A 7,755-nucleotide genomic window follows, 5' to 3' on the forward strand; every position below is an offset into this window, starting at 1 on the left:
TAACAAATGATGTGTGAGAAGTAAAAAGGATATGTGGATAGCACACCCTTTTGTAATATATTCTGATAAAGTTGATCGGTTTTGATATTGAGATTCTGTTGGCTTTGAATTTGCTTCGATCCCATTTGTAGGTTAAAGGGCAGATGGAACCAATAGATGCGTGCAGAGTAATCCCGGTGAGAAAGTTTCGAAAAGTGGAAAACAAAATATTCTAAATAAAAGTTCCCAAACATTGGCTTGATTTGGAGACAAAACTCATGATTTTTAATTTAACTACCATTTTATTTTATTTTTTTAATAAAAACGATTTTTTCATATTAAATTATTTAAATTATCAGGATAAAAATTCGAATTTGAATGCACAAGATAGGCAACAATTACATGCGCGAGCATGAGAAATTGAGGAAAACTTATTTCACCCAAATTCACCAACTTTACTTTCATCACAACAATTCCTTCTTCAATCATTAAACGCCACCAACAAGCTTTTAGTCAATTGCCCACCAAAGGCAAAATTTATGAGTCCCAACTCATAACATATGTTCTATTAAATTTGAGAGAACATAACATATGTTGTATAAAATTTGACTAAGCCCAACTCATATTTTCTAACTTTACTCTAATATGTAATGGAAAGCAATCATGTTATGCACTATAATGCATGTTCCATCTTCATTAATTTCTTTCCTTCTAGTTGTTTATTTAACCCTCTAAAACTATCGCTCTATTAGAAAAACTACATTTTAAATATAAAAATATATCTCATTTGCAAGGAAGCTGCTTTCATTGGCCTTGAATTTATAAATAAAATATTATTCGCTTGTTCGAAAAAGCAACTGGAACTTAATAAATTCTACTGCAAATAAAGCTAAGTTAGATGTTGCAGTCGGTCCAAGGATCTTTCTTGTTGTGATAAATTTATATACGGCACTTTCACCTTTTTTATTTTTCGTTTTATACTAAAAAACAAGTGTGGACACATGAATAAGACATTTAACATATGACAACATGATGAGATAATGTTCAAATTTTTTCTTTGGCTTGTGATGAGATATTGCCAATCATATGTTGTATTATTGCTCACTCTGTCGCTCATTGTTTAATAACATGTTTCATCCTTTAATTTTCTTACTCTTTTTTTTTTCCAAGGGACGAAGATTGATCTGCCTTATGTCATAGATAGTAGAAAGAGGAGAGATACATGGTGTTGTGAAAGATCCAAAATCTACCCTATCTTATTGAAGGCTGGAAAAGTGACCAATGCACCAAATTGGCACCACTTTGGGGCCTGGGGCAAAAACTTAAGTGCAAGTGCAAGCGCATAACCAAATTGGCACCCACGGTGAAGGTATTTTGATGTCACCAAACTTCAATAAAAATACTTAGACAAAAATACCCCCAAAACAAAAAACTTCAAAAACATCCCAAAATAATACATCAAATAAAGCGGAGGTATTTTTTTTATTTTAACATTTTTTTAATAATTATTTTTTTGTGCTTTTTTTTATTAGCACCTCATAATAAATTAACAATAATATGATTCAATTTCTGTATTTCTAAACACGTTCAAAACACCTTAAAAAACATCTAATGGCGGATATAAAAAAATCTTTCACATGCTGACAATAATGTGATTAAATTAGTTGTCAAATGATTATTTTTTTAACGATATTATCTACACTAAAGAAGAGGAAGATGAACTTAACCTCACAATAGACTAGCAATAATATAAATCAATCAGTTGTTTATTTAATATTTTATTTTAAAACATGATTAAAACATCTTAAGAAGCGTATAATGTTGATTATAAAAAAGATATTTTGCATGAGGATAATAATATAATTAAATTAATTGTCAAATAATTGTTCTTTTTTAACAAAAAATATTATCTACACTAAGAAAAAAAAGATTTAACCTAGAAATAATATGATTCAATTAATTGTTTATTAAATATTATTTTTTCTATTTTTATTGTTCTATAAAGATCAATTTTATTATGTAAATTTAACTGTTTTAATTGATTTATAAAGGATTTCTTCTAACATGATATAATATTTTTCATTTACTTCAAATATTTGATTTTCTTTTTGTCAATTTAAGCATATAAATATATTTAAAACATGTACATCACGCGTAACTCGCCGTGATTCAAAAAAACCTCTTGCACGAGCATAATCGCATGCATGAAGGATAGTGAGATAATTAAGAAGTTAAATTTAAATGCAACTAGACCATATTTTTGGGACTTTCTCTACTCAAATGACATTTCACGTGGATAGAGAAATAAACAAAAAAAATGTGCCTAAAATAATCACATCATCGCTTAGTCAGTTGTTAATTAATCCTACGGTTAGTTCAGGCTAGAATTGATGATAAATAGCTCACCCTAACTATCTTAGGCCAGTCAATCAGTTGTTAATTAAGCCCATGTTTAGTTCAGATTAGAATCGGTGTTAAATAACTCATCCAATCTTTAGTCCAGACTGTCCAGTCAATCAAACACTCCCCATAAGTTTGTAGCCTCAAACCTTTATAACGAAAATTTAGTCAGCAGAAAAACACTTCTCTTCCAAGTTCCAGTTGGTACAAGAGTGGTTTATATTCACTACAAGTTTTTTTTGGGAATATATAACTATTTATATTCATATATTCTGTGGCCTAGCTTCACACCATTTTCTGCATGAATTTATCTGGCTGAGCATTTTTATTTCCATATTAACTTGGTCTTGAATTCTCTAAATCCCAATTAAAAAATACATGTTGAAAATGACAAACATATGATTTCTAGCTCTTGGTGTAATACCAAACTTTATAATCGAAAAATCTACAATACTCTAGAGGACAGTTGTATTGGATCTAAGGGAACTAATTGACGAAGTATTGAACTCTCCAAATATTGTAGCTTCAACCGAAAAATTTCAAGTTCGAATCTCCCATTGACACAAATAAAACTAAATGTATGGTAAATACCTGGTAGAGTTGGGACTCTTACCACACACCTGTTTAATTAAAAGAAAAACTAATAAAAATAACTTGAAAATTTTAAATTTTAATAATAAAAACAAAATAAAAAATAAAGTTAATAGTATCCGAAGTGACTTTTTAATGTAAAAATATAATTTCTCGTTAAAATAAACAATATTGATAACTTTTCGTTAAAATTCTTTTTAATAAAATCTTAACATACACCAATTCTGTATGGATATCTAATCGGCATCAGGAATATTTACAGAAGAGAAAATTATATTTACATATATATACACATCACCAAGGTGTGTCAATCTTACATTGTTAGATTAGATCACTGAGCAGCTTATAAATTATTAAAAAGTAAGAACAGAGAGAAAAGCTGCGAGCAAAAAGAGATAGAATCTAGAACGCATGCCAGGAATGACAAATAAATCTAAGACCAGAGGAATATACTATGATATACTTACAGTGATATCTCATAACTTTCTGCTGCTTTTCTTGTTCCAAAGGCTGAGAGAATGGTTGGCTTTCTGTGTGTTTTGGGTCCCCAAAACAGGAAGGAGTGAGGCTGTCAGAGCATGACCTAGCTAGAGTTAATAGAACTGATAATCACATATATATGTGTGATTGTACATATCTTTAGCTAAAGCTAGATCATGCTGGCAGCTTCACTTTTTCCCTTGTGAACTTTCTTTCTTTACGCACAGACTAGGTCAACTAGCTCTCATGATTGTGTGGATGAACAAAAGGAGAATGATGAATATCTACAACAAATTAGGGTTACTGGAGCACAGAATGAAAATACGGTAATAAAAAAAAAGAAACTGTAACGAAAAACTTCCGATACTGTTTATTTTAACGAAAAACCACATTTTTACACTAAAAAGTCAATCATGGTACTATTCATTTTACCTTTTATTTTGTCCTTATCGTTAAAACTCAAAGTTTTCAAGTCTTTTTCATTAGTTTTCCTTAAAAAAAAAGGACCAAAGTTTAGGAAAGTTTAGGAAATGTATATTGCATGAACATCCACGAGCTAACAAAAATAAAAGATCATCCGCGTTTATGAAAATAAAAATGACCCGAAGTTAAATATATAAAGCTGAATCATATATACACAACAACAAAAAAAAAAAAACCAAGTTTATGAAATTATTGCATAAACTTCAATATATAAAGAAATTATAATTTTAAACGAAAGTACTGACCAAGGAAAAACTAAATCTAGAGCAGATCTTTGTAAGAAAATAGAAGGTATTCTTTCTCCATTAACTAACTAGAAAAAGAGGGGGGTTTTTTTTCTATTGAAAAGAAAGAAGACGAATTTTAAAATAAATAAAAAATGGGAAAGCTCAAGGAGAAATAAGGAAGCTGTGTGTATAAAAGATAATAGACTGGGGAAGAACACCACCAGAGATGCAGAAACCTAAGGGCATGTGTTAACATATATAGGGGAAACTGAGACAGATGTTGCATTTGCATTGGCTGAAATGAGACATATGTTAAAGAGGTAGATAAAGAGGTTCATAAAAACCCTAACCCGGCTCCCCTTCACTATGTGAAGCAGTGAATTAAAGAGGCATCATCGTGTGGACAAAGCCAAGAGTTAAAAGGACTGGACATATATAACAGCTAAGAAAGCAAAGAAATTGCAGCTATAAATCTGTATAGGTAACAGCTAGCTGTGCTAAAACAGTGTTTGGGTGTCACAGGTGGAAGATATATAGGGCGGCTTTGCACTTGGCCAAAACCCTGAGTCTCTCTCTTTCTAAAAACCCTAAAGAAAATTAAGAAAATTGTTTGACTGTGGACTGGGAATGGATGAAGACAAGATAGGGTTTGTTCTAAAACGTACATAACAAAAATTCAGAATCACTGTTGCTACACAGCAGAAAGGCCACGATACCTAAATTATTGGGTTGTCAAAAAATTTGATTTAAGTAAAAGTAAGGTAAGGGGATATTACAGACCTTCTCAGATGGATTTTTTTAATTTTACATTCTTGGCTCTTTCTTCTTGTTTTGTAAGATTTCGTAAAGGTTGAAACGGTATATTTTTTTAGTTTGTTTACTTGTGGATAACTGTTAGATAGCTAACTTTTTCAAATTTGATTGATTTTAACTGAATTGATTTTTAAGGAGTGGCTTAAAAATAATAGTTCAGATTTTCTTACAATAATTGAATAATGAGAAAGAAAGCAAAGAAAATAGAAGAAGAATGTTATACTTATTTGGGATTTTCTTATGGCTGAAAGAGCATCACAATTATTTTATAAAGATGTCTCTTCGTTCGATCACAGTGAGTAGTCAGTTGTCAATTGATCATTTTTGCTGCAAGCGTGAAAACTGAGCAGCAAATGCTGTGAACATTATGTTATTACAGGACACTTTTCTTTTTATGAAGGAGTTTCGAACCCGAATAAAAACTCAACATCTTAACATTATGATATTGCATCACACATAATGTTGAAAAGGTGTGTGATATCCACACATTCTATTTTACTTTTTACATATTTTTTTAATTTTCGACCATCAAATCAAATGAATTGAAGAAGATCAACCGATATAAATTATCAAGAAGTATGTGAGAAGTAAAATAGGGTGTGCGGATATCACATCCCGTTGAAAATTGAAATGCACTTCTCTAAAAGTTGAAAATTGAAATGCATGAAACATAAGTTGTAATGTTGAAAATTGAAATGTATGAGTTTTTTTGTTTTATAGGCACTACCCTTTTGAAATCATTCCTCCTCGAATAGTCCCTAAAAACCTTATGGCATGTTTACTAAACGGGAATGGAATGGAAAGAAATGGAATCGCATTCCTTCCAAAGCATTCCAGAGTATACTAACATTTAGGGAATGAAAAAGTAAGCAGGGCCCATCTAAAATCTGGAATCGAACTTCTTAAATGTGTGTGGTATTTGAGTTCCGGATGAGGGAGTGAATGAGAATGCACTTTTTCTACCTATTATGCCCTCTTAGTATTTTTAAAATTTCAAGTTTGCACACAATAACCCACTGCTTTAGGATTTTGGAATAAGGGTATTATAGTAAGCACACAACAAATCCACTATTTATATTCCGATTCCAGAACATTTGAGTAAACAACTTCAACAGTAATCTGATTTTAACTTCTTCTCATTCCAACTCCTCCTCAATTTAATTCATCATCAATTCAATTCCTCATATTTTTATTATGGTTACGTAAACGCGTTATTAATTCTTATAAACAAAATGAATCAAGATCGAGTTAGCCATGTCAATATTGAAAAAAAATAAATAAATAAAAGGTTACATATTGTTGGATTTATCATATACTAACAAAGTAACAAAATTAACAACGGACCGATTACTTTTTTTTTTTTTTTTTTTGGGTTTGCAGTAAAACAGTTAGCCGTTACGACTCGTATCGTTAATATCATACCTCCATGGTCAATGAATCGGACGGTGGATAAAAATGAAGCTGGGAGTTTGAGACTGCCCTAGATTATTAGTAGAGTACAGCTGTGCTGTGACATTGGTCTAAATTTGGTGGAGGGAGGTGGTGGAAGCGAGGAGGGCAGAAAATAAATGGGGAGAATTGAAGGCATGGGATCTGATCTGATGGATGAGTGCGTGTTTCGATGGTGATGAAGATCACAGTTGATTCCTCTTTGCTTCCATCCATGCCCTGCGTCTGTGTGCCTTCTAATTGCAGACTGTTCCTTTTTTTACGCCCTAAGCTAGCTAGCTACCTACCTACCTGTGAAAGTCTATCAAGGCTATATTGCCCTTCAAAGTATAATTTGGAGAGAAAATTGTAATAATAGTCTTTATTTTAAATTGAATTTGAGCAATGACTTTTTAACTAAAAATGTGCAATTATTGATCTTCTAACTCTTTAAAACGTGTAGTTATAGTATTTTTTTCCTCAACTCTGTCAGAACATCTGTCAAACTAAGTCATGTTTCAAGGACCATTACTACAAATGAGTTAAAGTTAAGGGATCATTGCTTCAATTGAGTTAAAATTGAGGGACCATTTCTCAAATTAGGTTAAAGTTGATGGACCATTGTTACAATTTTTTTTTATTTGGTTTTTCATATTTGCTCTTTTATTCAGCGTGAGTAGCACATGATTCATTTTGATGAAATTTCTAATCAGAGTTAATGAAAAGGTTCACAGTTGCACGTTTTGATGAGTTAAAGGATCAATAATCACAAATTTTTAATTGAAAGATCATTTCTAAAATTTCCTCTCATTTGGAATTCTCTTATGGAGAAGTTTACGCTTAAAAATTGGTTGAAATAATTAATCTACAAATTTTAATTATCGGAAGAGTTTTTATCACTTATAATCTTCAAATCGACTCATCCTGTCAAAATAGTTTTTGAATGAGAAGTAAATGCATGAGTTGGGCTGTAAAAGGGTGCAGTCTCTGATCTGTTGCTATAGGGGGAAGAGGATCCTCTCGTATTCACTTCATAGCATCGTAGAAATCCTCATATTCTAACTGTTCATCGTACACAGTTTTTATCAAGTACAATTTGTGTTTAATTTTACATAAAAAAGTCAAATAATTTTTTATTACACAATGCACGATAAATAATTAAGATGTGAGAATTCCTAGAATCTTCCTAATTTAAATCCGAATAAGATCATAGGGTAGGGCGGTCCCATATATTTCCCTGTTAACCTGCAGCATATTTACTAACCATTTCATTTCTCTAGGTATGCTAACATTACATTTATTTGACTGCAAAAGATATATGCCATCATTTAGCCACAGAGCCGATCGGGTTGGT

The sequence above is a fragment of the Malus domestica genome, chromosome 03 (assembly GCF_042453785.1).
Source record: "Malus domestica chromosome 03, GDT2T_hap1".
NCBI lineage: Eukaryota > Viridiplantae > Streptophyta > Magnoliopsida > Rosales > Rosaceae > Malus > Malus domestica.